General features: G+C 41.7%; 1 long non-coding RNA gene across 1 annotated transcript in view; it reads right to left on the reverse strand.

Annotated features, from left to right (window-relative positions):
• Window positions 1–1,166: 1,166 nt before the first annotated feature.
• Window positions 1,167–13,750, reverse strand: part of LOC138674052 (uncharacterized) — a 71,779-nt gene continuing 59,195 nt past the window's right edge. Inside the window, exon 3 of the long non-coding RNA XR_011320451.1 lies at window positions 1,167–2,657. This is a non-coding gene — a long non-coding RNA (uncharacterized lncRNA). The remainder of the gene's footprint in view (window positions 2,658–13,750) is intronic.

The following is a 13,750-nucleotide window of genomic DNA, read 5'->3' on the forward strand; positions in this document are numbered from 1 at the left end:
TCAGTCCCTCAGATGTGGACAAGTAAAAGACCATTTCCTCCTAGCCATGACAAAGCTAAGAGGTTGAATTTCTCCATCAGCAAGCTGTTGGCTACAGAAATGCTTCCTTTCCGCCTGGTGGACACAGAGGATTTTCAAGACCTTATGTCCGTCACAGTGCCCCAGTACCAGATGCCCAGTCGCCACTACTTTTCAAAGAAAGCTGTGCCTGCGCTACACCAGCATGTTGCACACAACATTACCGCTTCCTTGAGAAACTCTGTGTGTGACAGGGTGCGTTTCACCACAGCCACTTGGATGAGTTGACATGGACAGGGACGTTACATGTCGGTGACTGGGCACTGGGTAACTACGGCGACATCAGGAGAAGGGGCTGCTGTCCAAGTCTTGCCGTCGCCATGAGTTGCTCATCAATCCTCTGTATCTAGATGTTCCTCCACTGCTTCTGCCTCCTCAACCTCCTCTTGGTCTTCCACCTGCACCCAAAGCCTGTCTGGTAATGCCACCCGCGTTGTAACTGCGCAGAAGGAATCCTGCACACGTCCTCACTATGCTGTCACCAGGGCTCAACAGCATCAGGCAGTGTTTACATTGAAATGTCTGGGAAATGTGAGTCACACAGCAGAGGAGTTGTGGTCAGCTCTGGAGACCGAGTTCCATCAATGGTTGTATCCACTCAACCTGCAGCCATGGAAGGCTGTGTGTGACAATACTGCAAACCTGGGTGCGGCCCGTTGCCAGGGCAATGTCACACATGTGCCTTGTATGGCTCACGTTTTGAACCTGGTTGTTCAGCAATTTTTATCCCACTATCACGGTGTCGCTGTGTGCTCACTTCTGCCGTTCGCATCCCGCAGCTCGACGACTTGCATCTCTACAAAAGTCATTGGGCGTGCCAGTTCACCAGCTGAAATGCGATGTGCCCACCTGGTGGAATTAAACTCTGCACATGTTGCAGCGACTGTGGCAGCATCGATGAGCCCTGGTGCAATACATTATGACGTATAGCCTGGGCCAACGAGATCAAGAGGTGGGGCAAATCACGCTGCAGGAGTGGTCTCAGATCAGGGACCTATGCACCCTTCTGCACAGTTTTGAAATATTGGCAACGAAGAAATAGATGATACACGGTCAAACACAGTATCATATAAGAATACAAACTTTATTAATATATATTAAAAACAAGTGCATGAAGGTGATACAAAAATTGCGCCACAGCGAAAACGCCGCAACAAAACACCAGAGGCGCGTGCACAGGAATGCCAGTCCTCAATACATAATATAGATAATATTCAGAGGTATAATACAAAAAACAGAATAGAATATACAAAAAAACCTAAGAAAATAAACAAAACAAACTAAATATAACAATGTATGGCATTTTCACTATAGAGTGGGAACCGAACTGATGGCAGAAATGCACTAAGAGTTCTCAAAGACTTGACGCAGAGGCACACCTGATATATTATCAGTGTACCATATTAACCTCCATATTAAGTATAGAACCACTATCGCACAGAGTCTCAGTGAAATACGCCGCCATCGATCTCTAGTATACACACATAAATGCACTGCCACAGAAAAGTACCCACCGCAAGAGGACTGGAACTCCCGTGGACGCGCCTCCGCCACAACGCGCGTTTCGGTAATAAACCTTCGTCAGGGGGCATGCATAATGAATGGAAGACGAACTTAATAAAGAGAAGACCCCCGAAGTAGAAACCGCCGCAACCCGGAAACAGTAATGCCGCGTCATGACAACCACAACGCCGGCACGCTCCGAAGGAAGCAGGAGGACGCCAAAGAGCACAGGGGCCCCATGTGATCAAAAGCGCCCAACCGCAACCACGGACGCGCGCAGGCGCAGGAGCGCCAGACACCTGTATGACAAGAAGGCATATAGTAGATAAATACAAGCGAACGGCCACTGCGAAAATCACGTAGCCAGATATAACCAACCAGGATAACTATATAGGAGTACCACTCACTAATGCCATATACAAACGATATACAGGAGATGAACCGGAAGTAAGCGCACGTCATCATGGGAACATAGTGTCCGGACCAATACAGGGCCCAGAGGGACACTAAGGCCAATATAATTCAAAACACAAATGTATAAGTACCGAACTACAAAAAATAATAATAATAATAATAACTACACACGTGCGCTAATTCAGAAGATGGACAAGCATCATAATTACACATGTATATTTGTATACTTAGAGACATCCTGTTATAAATAGTGGTACATAATAAATCCACTATATAAATAGCCTACCGGGTGGCCACTCCCCCCATACAAAACACAAATAAACAAACACCCACCACTACAAGATAGCCGAATACAACATTAACAGCTGACATGACAATAGAACGTAAGCTTGATACAAGAAATGGCAGTCCTTTTAAGTCCTCCAAAGAGAAACATAACATGAGAACTTGATGAAGTAAATCTAGACGAATATGTCCATATCACAAAATCAGCGTATAATAGCAATTATAGTGCCGGGGCTTAATGAACAGGAGAGAAGTCCATATTAGTCTTTCGTATAATGATGTCTCAGTCACATCAGGGAATAGATGGTAAGGAAGACTTGATCCGGGAGGAGCGAGAAAACTGTACCGTGGTATTCATATCACAGGGACGACTTCCACTAGAACAAACAAGATAAGTTAAAAAGTAACAAGAAATAAAAATTTAAAAAACAAAAGCCACGATTCCGATGCGGCACAAAACCACAGCAAAACCCAACGATCACAGAAAGGGGGCAAAGCTAATATTGTCATTAAGACCCATCGGCTGGACAGTATTGAGAGTCCAGATCCATCTGGACTCAATTTTTGCCAACCGCTGGAACGTATACCCTCCACGGATACCCACCTCCAACATCTCAATCCCCCTAGCCCTGAGAAGGCTGGCATCACAGTCATGGAACCTCTTAAAATGGCGTGGCAATGTTTTGAGGGTGGTGATGTCCTCCACAGCGGCCGCCGCGCCAATACCCAAGACATGCTCACGTATCCGTGTTTTCAGTTGGCGAGTGGTCATGCCAACATACATCTTTTCACACGGACATATTACCATATAAATTACATTCCTACTGGAACATGTAATCCTTTGCTTAATTTTAAATTCACGTGAGCCGTCAGAACTAAAAAAATTTGAGATTCTCTCAATATTCGGGCATGCAACGCAGCGGCCGCAGGGAGCACATCCCACACGAGTGGGCATAGAATCCAAAAAGGTACCCACCCTCTCTCCAGTGTAGTGACTATGAACCAAGATATCCCTGAGGTTTTTAGACCTTCTAACTGCGATGCCAGCCCTCTCAGGTACATATCGCGCAATGACAGGATCTGCTCTTAAAACGTGCCATGATTTCTGGAGGATACTTCTCATCTTTGGGAACTGGGAATGATATTTAGTCACATAGCGAACAATGTCCTGATTCCGTTTATCTTTTTTCTCATAAAGAAGCGATTCCCTCGAGGTGTATCTAGCTCTATTGAAAGCTCTTTTAATGCTTCGATTACTATGACCACGGGCTAGTAATCTATTTTTTAAATCATCAGCCTGGCACAGAAAATCCGTTTCCGTGGAGCATAATCTGCGCAGGCGGAGGAACTGGCCTGTAGGAATAGCCCGGATGACATGGTGAGGATGCGAAGAAGAGGCGTGCAACAAGAGATTGGTCGAGGTAGGTTTTCTATAAATGACAGACTGCAGGCACCCACAAACATCACGTTTCAATGTGACATCCAAAAATTCAATGGTGTCTCCATCGAACTTATATGTCAAAAAAATGTTACATCCATTGTTGTTTAAGGATGTCATGAAGTCCCGCAGCCCCTCAGAAGGGCCCTGCCAGATCATCAAAATGTCATCAATGTACCGCGTCCAGGATAGGACGCGGCACATTGACTCCGGATGATCTGGCAGGGGGAGGTCCCTCTCCCACAGCCCCAGGAACAGGTTAGCATAAGCAGGGGCAAAAGGAGCCCCCATAGCTGTTCCCTGGAGCTGTAGGAAGAAGGACCCCTTAAAAACAAAAAAATTGTGGGTAAGAGAAAATTCTAACAATTTATAAATCAAACTTATAATCTCTACTGGGAGGTTAGATGTACCCAAGAAGAATTCTATTGCACGGAGACCATCCTGATGCCGAATGCTGGTGTAAAGCGATTCGACATCAGCCGTCACTAACAATTCACCATCATCAAGATGGATCCCATCCATGCGCCTCAGAAGTTCTCCCGTGTCCTTAATATATGAAGGTAAGCTCTCTACCAATGGCTGCAATTTAGAGTCGATCCACTGGTTAACCTTCTCGAGGTAGTTACCCCTACCAGAAATTATCGGACGGCCGGGAGGCGTCTTCATGTCCTTGTGAACCTTGGGGAGAAGGTAGAAAGTACCTTCCACTAGAACAAACAAGATAAGTTAAAAAGTAACAAGAAATAAAAATTTAAAAAACAAAAGCCACGATTCCGATGCGGCACAAAACCACAGCAAAACCCAACGATCACAGAAAGGGGGCAAAGCTAATATTGTCATTAAGACCCATCGGCTGGACAGTATTGAGAGTCCAGATCCATCTGGACTCAATTTTTGCTAACCGCTGGAACGTATACCCTCCACGGATACCCACCTCCAACATCTCAATCCCCCTAGCCCTGAGAAGGCTGGCATCACAGTCATGGAACCTCTTAAAATGGCGTGGCAATGTTTTGAGGGTGGTGATGTCCTCCACAGCGGCCGCCGCGCCAATACCCAAGACATGCTCACGTATCCGTGTTTTCAGTTGGCGAGTGGTCATGCCAACATACATCTTTTCACACGGACATATTACCATATAAATTACATTCCTACTGGAACATGTAATCCTTTGCTTAATTTTAAATTCACGTGAGCCGTCAGAACTAAAAAAATTTGAGATTCTCTCAATATTCGGGCATGCAACGCAGCGGCCACAGGGAGCACATCCCACACGAGTGGGCATAGAATCCAAAAAGGTACCCACCCTCTCTCCAGTGTAGTGACTGTGAACCAAGATATCCCTGAGGTTTTTAGACCTTCTAACTGCGATGCCAGCCCTCTCAGGTACATATCGCGCAATGACAGGATCTGCTCTTAAAACGTGCCATGATTTCTGGAGGATACTTCTCATCTTTGGGAACTGGGAATGATATTTAGTCACATAGCGAACAATGTCCTGATTCCGTTTATCTTTTTTCTCATAAAGAAGCGATTCCCTCGAGGTGTATCTAGCTCTATTGAAAGCTCTTTTAATGCTTCGATTACTATGACCACGGGCTAGTAATCTATTTTTTAAATCATCAGCCTGGCACAGAAAATCCGCTTCCGTGGAGCATAATCTGCGCAGGCGGAGGAACTGGCCTGTAGGAATAGCCCGGATGACATGGTGAGGATGCGAAGAAGAGGCGTGCAACAAGAGATTGGTCGAGGTAGGTTTTCTATAAATGACAGACTGCAGGCACCCACGAACATCACGTTTCAATGTGACATCCAAAAATTCAATGGTGTCTCCATCGAACTTATATGTCAAAAAAATGTTACATCCATTGTTGTTTAAGGATGTCATGAAGTCCCGCAGCCCCTCAGAAGGGCCCTGCCAGATCATCAAAATGTCATCAGTGTACCGCGTCCAGGATAGGACGCGGCACATTGACTCCGGATGATCTGGCAGGGGGAGGTCCCTCTCCCACAGCCCCAGGAACAGGTTAGCATAAGCAGGGGCAAAAGGAGCCCCCATAGCTGTTCCCTGGAGCTGTAGGAAGAAGGACCCCTTAAAAACAAAAAAATTGTGGGTAAGAGAAAATTCTAACAATTTATAAATCAAACTTATAATCTCTACTGGGAGGTTAGATGTACCCAAGAAGAATTCTATTGCACGGAGACCATCCTGATGCCGAATGCTGGTGTAAAGCAATTCGACATCAGCCGTCACTAACAATTCACCATCATCAAGATGGATCCCATCCATGCGCCTCAGAAGTTCTCCCGTGTCCTTAATATATGAAGGTAAGCTCTCTACCAATGGCTGCAATTTAGAGTCGATCCACTGGTTAACCTTCTCGAGGTAGTTACCCCTACCAGAAATTATCGGACGGCCGGGAGGCGTCTTCATGTCCTTGTGAACCTTGGGGAGAAGGTAGAAAGTAGGTATAGTAGGTTCACGCACAACCAAGGCAGACGCAAGTTCGCCAGTGATAGTACCCATATCCCTGGCATTCTTGATAATATCAGTGAGTTGTTGCAAATAGGCCGACAAGGGGCTAAATGTGAGCTTTTTGTAACAAGTACGGTTATTAAGTTGCCGATAGGCCTCCTTCTCGTACATAGCATTAGGCCAGATGACCACATTTCCCCCCTTGTCGGCCGGCTTAAAAACAACATCCCCAAGGTTCTGAAGGACACGAAGACGCCCCCTCTCATCCTTAGTCAGATTATCTTTATAAATGTGACGGGGAATCTCTAAAAATTCTTTACTCACCAACTGCACAAACAGATCTACACTAGGACAGGTGGAAAGAGGAGGGAATTTAGTAGATTTGGGACGAATGGAAGCAGGGATCATGCCTCCTTCAGGAGTATCATGCTCAGCAGCCAGTTCTTCCAATGTACGTAGGGCTATCTGTTCTTCCTCTGTAGGAAATAATGCAGGAAAAACAAAATCCAGCTCACCATACCGACATTCCCAGGAGCTCGGAGCACGGAACCGCTGTGTCAGGGCGTGGACGAACAGGAAAGAGAAGGAGATCCAGCTCAACGAAATAGTGAAAAATCCATAATTTATTTCACTCAAAATACAGTGAAAGGACAAAACATCAGCATACAGAAAAAAATTATAAAAACAAGGTCAACGCGTTTCCGGTGACTAAGCACCCTTAATCATGATACCTGGTACAAGACATGTCTATACTTTTATACTAGTATCCGGTTATCACTCCAGTGTTGCAATTGGTAGAATTGTCTAATCAAGCAAAAATAGGCACACATGGTAATGAAAGCAAGACAAGCTTGATGGAAAGACAAAAACAAATGTTTTGGCTAAACATAAATGCAGAAAAAACAGAAATAACACAAAATACAGGAACTATATAAAAAAACAAAATGACATTACAATAATCATTAAATAAATCCAAGAATATGATAGAAAAATAATATAATAGTATGTACAGTGTCCTATGTCATGAACCCACATAACAATATAGAAAAAAAACTAATATTAGCAGGAATCTCCCAAACAGGGAGCTGTAACAGCCAAAATAGGTTGGAGCAAATAGGTGAAAGCACAGCTGCAGATGCCGTGACAATGTCACAGCGGCCAGCAAGCAAGGGAAAAAAAAAAAAAAAAAAGAAAAAGGCTATCCTTAAGTAGACACAAACTCATATGAGTTCTGGAAAAAATGAGACATACATGTAAATCTTATAATAAATAAAACTACAAAATTCCCTAGTACCTTAAAAAATAGTGAGCTCACAGACAACCATGGATGGAAAAACAAAAAAATCAATGGCAGGAATCTCCCAATCAGGGAGCTGTAACAGCCAAAATAGGTTGGAGCAAGTAAGTGAAAGCACAGCTGCAGACGCCGTGACAATGTGACAGCGGCCAGCAAGCAAGGGGAAACAAGGGGAAACAGAAGGACAAATTGATAGCTATTAGCCTCACAAAAATTAATTATACGAGAAATATTAACTACAAATTTAGTTACTAGATGTCAGAAAAGCAACTTCATTGTTTGTAAACCCTCAGAATACTAATAGAAGAGCATGAGATCTTTCCTTTTGTTTAAACCATGTGGAATTCTTGTTCCGAGTTTAAAGATCCACCATGATTCCCTGTTTCTCAGGGTCACCTCGATGTCTCCTCCTCTAAATGGTTTATGAATTTTTTCAATCGCATAAATTTTGAGTGACTCAAGGTTAGATTGATGATAATTAATAAAATGTTGTGAAGCTTGTGAAGTATTCCTATTAGCACTAATATTTTCAACATCGTAAATATGTTCACGAATACGTGTTTTTAAAGACCGTATGGTACTCCCCACGTATTTAAGATGGCATGCCATGCATTCCATAATGTATACCACATTTTTGGTGTTACAGTTCATGAAAGTCTTGATGGGATAAACATTTTGATTACTGGCATCAGTGAAATTGTAGCATTTGCTCGAAAATTTGCAAGTTTTACAAGCCATCGCACCACATTTGAAAAAGCCTTTTGTGCTGAGCCAATGAGAAGGTTGTGCAGGGTGGGCATGAAGAGAACTCGGAGATAAACTAGAGCCTAAAGAGGGGGCTCTTCTAGACACAATTCTGTATCCATTACTCAAAATTTGAGCTATATCAGCATCTTCCTTAAGAATAGTCAAATTATTAGTCAATATTTTCCTGATTGCATTAAATTGATTACTGTACTGGAAGACCACAGTGATTGGATTTTGAGGAGATAAACTTTGGTTTTGTTTACTATGAAAACGAGGTCGTCGAGCGACAATTTTTTCTGCTCTTTTTAAATGCCAGTCACTGTAGCCTCTCTGCACAAATGTGCCTTTTATGCCCTCAATCTCTTGGGAGTAATCTTCTAGTGTGCTACAATTACGTTTAGCTCTTACCATCTCCCCTATAGGAATACTTTTGATAGTATGTTTGGGATGGTGACTATTTGCACGCAATATTGTACTCCCTGCTGTGGTTTTCCGGAAAGTGGAGGTAACAATCGGGGTATTAGGTATCCCCTTTAATTTTAAATCTAGAAACTCTATACACGTGTGGTCTTGGCGTGAAATAAATTTGAGATTGAATGGATTGTAATTTAAATAGTTTGTTAAATCCTGTACGGTAGATACATCAGAACTCCAGATAAATATCAGGTCATCAATGTATCTACCGTACCATCGTATACAGTCTTTAAATGGATTCTCATCATTATATATGTAAGATTCTTCCCACCAACTCATAACCAGATTAGCAATGGAGGGTGAATATTTGGCACCCATTGAGACACCACTGGTTTGCATGAAATATACTTGGTTAAAGCAGAAAAAATTTGTAGTCATGAGAAAAGAAGTGACCTCTATGACATAAGACTGTAGAGGTGACATCTGAAGTGATCCAAGAGAAATTAGACTGCCATATAAACCCCTCCATGAAATTCAGGACATCAGTACTTTATATGGCAGTCTAATTTCTCTTGGATCACTTCAGATGTCACCTCGTTATATACCTCTATACCACATGAAGTGGCGATATTTGCTCTTAAATTTCACATGCAGAAGTATAGTGATTTTTCCGTAGATTTACAGTCTTATGTCATAGAGGTCACTTCTTTTCTCATGACTACAAATTTTTTCTGCTTCAACCAAGTATATTTCATGCAAACCAGTGGTGTCTCAATGGGTGCCAAATATTCACCCTCCATTGCTAATCTGGTTATGAGTTGGTGGGAAGAATCTTACATATATAATGATGAGAATCCATTTAAAGACTGTATACGATGGTACGGTAGACACATTGATGACCTGATATTTATCTGGAGTTCTGATGTATCTACCGTACAGGATTTAACAAACTATTTAAATTACAATCCATTCAATCTCAAATTTATTTCACGCCAAGACCACACGTGTATAGAGTTTCTAGATTTAAAATTAAAGGGGATACCTAATACCCCGATTGTTACCTCCACTTTCCGGAAAACCACAGCAGGGAATACAATATTGCGTGCAAATAGTCACCATCCCAAACATACTATCAAAAGTATCCCTATAGGGGAGATGGTAAGAGCTAAACGTAATTGTAGCACACTAGAAGATTACTCCCAAGAGATTGAGGGTATAAAGGACAGACTTGTGCAGAGAGGCTACAGTGACTGGCATTTAAAAAGAGCAGAAAAAATTGTCGCTCGACGACCTCGTTTTCATAGTAAACAAAACCAAAGTTTATCTCCTCAAAATCCAATCACTGTGGTCTTCCAGTACAGTAATCAATTTAATGCAATCAGGAAAATATTGACTAATAATTTGACTATTCTTAAGGAAGATGCTGATATAGCTCAAATTTTGAGTAATGGATACAGAATTGTGTCTAGAAGAGCCCCCTCTTTAGGCTCTAGTTTATCTCCGAGTTCTCTTCATGCCCACCCTGCACAACCTTCTCATTGGCTCAGCACAAAAGGCTTTTTCAAATGTGGTGCGATGGCTTGTAAAACTTGCAAATTTTCGAGCAAATGCTACAATTTCACTGATGCCAGTAATCAAAATGTTTATCCCATCAAGACTTTCATGAACTGTAACACCAAAAATGTGGTATACATTATGGAATGCATGGCATGCCATCTTAAATACGTGGGGAGTACCATACGGTCTTTAAAAACACGTATTCGTGAACATATTTACGATGTTAAAAATATTAGTGCTAATAGGAATACTTCACAAGCTTCACAACATTTTATTAATTATCATCAATCTAACCTTGAGTCACTCAAAATTTATGCGATTGAAAAAATTCATAAACCATTTAGAGGAGGAGACATCGAGGTGACCCTGAGAAACAGGGAATCATGGTGGATCTTTAAACTCGGAACAAGAATTCCACATGGTTTAAACAAAAGGAAAGATCTCATGCTCTTCTATTAGTATTCTGAGGGTTTACAAACAATGAAGTTGCTTTTCTGACATCTAGTAACTAAATTTGTAGTTAATATTTCTCGTATAATTAATTTTTGTGAGGCTAATAGCTATCAATTTGTCCTTCTGTTTCCCCTTGTTTCCCCTTGCTTGCTGGCCGCTGTCACATTGTCACGGCGTCTGCAGCTGTGCTTTCACTTACTTGCTCCAACTTATTTTGGCTGTTACAGCTCCCTGATTGGGAGATTCCTGCCATTGATTTTTTTGTTTTTCCATCCATGGTTGTCTGGGAGCTCACTATTTTTTAAGGTACTAGGGAATTTTGTAGTTTTATTTATTATAAGATTTACATGTATGTCTCATTTTTTCCAGAACTCATATGAGTTTGTGTCTACTTAAGGATAGCCTTTTTCTTTTTTTTTTTTTTTTTTCCCTTGCTTGCTGGCCGCTGTGACATTGTCACGGCATCTGCAGCTGTGCTTTCACCTATTTGCTCCAACCTATTTTGGCTGTTACAGCTCCCTGTTTGGGAGATTCCTGCTAATATTAGTTTTTTTTCTATATTGTTATGTGGGTTCATGACATAGGACACTGTACATACTATTATATTATTTTTCTATCATATTCTTGGATTTATTTAATGATTATTGTAATGTCATTTTGTTTTTTTATATAGTTCCTGTATTTTGTGTTATTTCTGTTTTTTCTGCATTTATGTTTAGCCAAAACATTTGTTTTTGTCTTTCCATCAAGCTTGTCTTGCTTTCATTACCATGTGTGCCTATTTTTGCTTGATTAGACAATTCTACCAATTGCAACACTGGAGTGATAACCGGATACTAGTATAAAAGTATAGACATGTCTTGTACCAGGTATCATGATTAAGGGTGCTTAGTCACCGGAAACGCGTTGACCTTGTTTTTATAATTTTTTTCTGTATGCTGATGTTTTGTCCTTTCACTGTATTTTGAGTGAAATAAATTATGGATTTTTCACTATTTCGTTGAGCTGGATCTCCTTCTCTTTCCAGGAAATAATGCAGCCAGATTACCATCAAAGAAAAACTTTTTAAATACCAATGATCTGGCGAACAGATGAAGGTCCTTAACAGCCTCAAACACATCAAATGGTGCTGAAGGTGAGAAGGAGAGTCCCTTTTCCAATAATTTGAGATCAATATCTGTAAAACTATGTGTACTAAGATTAATTACCTTATTGTTGTATTTTCTGGGCTCGGAGAGGTACTCATCACGTCTGTATGGATGGAAAGCGAAATCTCTCTGATTCCGTGTTGTCATCCTTGACCTAGTGGTCATTGAGGAAGTTGACTGCTCAGATGTATCACTAGCTGATGAAATTGATGTATGGGATGGTATGCGTCTCATCTGACCATCAAACTGTCTACCTTTCCTCCATAAATACATTCTCTTGCCCTCATAGTCTTGACGGTCTCTATTAAACTTATTAGCTTGAGTATCCTGGATTTTTTTGACGACCTTCTCTAGTGTTTTATCAATCTGTTTGTTAGTCATATCAATTTGCTCAGCCGACCCATGAGATTTCAAATCATCTTCAGCTGTTTTGATGGAAGAATCCAGCTGGGCAATAACTCCTTTATTATAATCACTCAATAATTTCATTAATTGACTAGAGCAATTGTTGCACGCCTCCTCCCAGCCAGCCACCATGGCATCATCCTCAACAGGAAACGTGGGTATTACTCGGACACGTAGTCCACGAGGTATCATTTTCCTAGCTAGATAATTATCCAGAAAGGTACAGTTCCACCATAGCTTGGTCCGCTTTACCACCATATTTTGTAACATTGTCACTTGGTCATCCCATCTGCGATCGCTGGTATGCTGGGAGATGGTAGAATCACCTCCAAACACTTGGTCAACATGTGAACGCCAGGCTATCTCCCTAGCCTTGAAGTCCATGCCTATAAGAAAATCTGTGCAAAACACAGCAAAAATTGAATAACAACAAATATAGCCAACTGACATGGTAACAATAATAATCTCAGAAATCTGTACCATTACTCAGAAAAGGACCTAGAGACCTATCATCAAAATACATATTGGCAACGAAGAAATAGATGATACACGGTCAAACACAGTATCATATAAGAATACAAACTTTATTAATATATATTAAAAACAAGTGCATGAAGGTGATACAAAAATTGCGCCACAGCGAAAACGCCGCAACAAAACACCAGAGGCGCGTGCACAGGAATGCCAGTCCTCAATACATAATATAGATAATATTCAGAGGTATAATACAAAAAACAGAATAGAATATACAAAAAAACCTAAGAAAATAAACAAAACAAACTAAATATAACAATGTATGGCATTTTCACTATAGAGTGGGAACCGAACTGATGGCAGAAATGCACTAAGAGTTCTCAAAGACTTGACGCAGAGGCACACCTGATATATTAACAGTGTACCATATTAACCTCCATATTAAGTATAGAACCACTATCGCACAGAGTCTCAGTGAAATACGCCGCCATCGATCTCTAGTATACACACATAAGTGCACTGCCACAGAAAAGTACCCACCGCAAGAGGACTGGAACTCCCGTGGACGCGCCTCCTACGTACATTGGAAGAACTGGCTGCTGAGCATGATACTCCTGAAGGAGGTATGATCCCTGCTTCCATTCGTCCCAAATCTACTAAATTCCCTCCTCTTTCCACCTGTCCTAGTGTAGATGTTTGTGCAGTTGGTGAGTAAAGAATTTTTAGAGATTCCCCGTCACATTTATAGAGATAATCTGACTAAGGATGAGAGGGGGCGTCTTCGTGTCCTTCAGAACCTTGGGGATGTTGTTTTTAAGCCGGCCGACAAGGGGGGAAATGTGGTCATCTGGCCTAATGCTTTGTACGAGAAGGAGGCCTATCGGCAACTTAATAACCGTACTTGTTACAAAAAGCTCACATTTAACCCCTTGTCGGCCTATTTGCAACAACTCACTGATATTATCAAGAATGCCAGGGATATGGGTACTATCACTGGCGAACTTGCGTCTGCCTTGGTTGTGCGTGAACCTACTATACCTACTTTCTACCTTCTCCCCAAG

Source organism: Ranitomeya imitator, chromosome 4 (genome assembly GCF_032444005.1).
Source record: "Ranitomeya imitator isolate aRanImi1 chromosome 4, aRanImi1.pri, whole genome shotgun sequence".
Taxonomy (NCBI): Eukaryota; Metazoa; Chordata; class Amphibia; order Anura; family Dendrobatidae; genus Ranitomeya; species Ranitomeya imitator.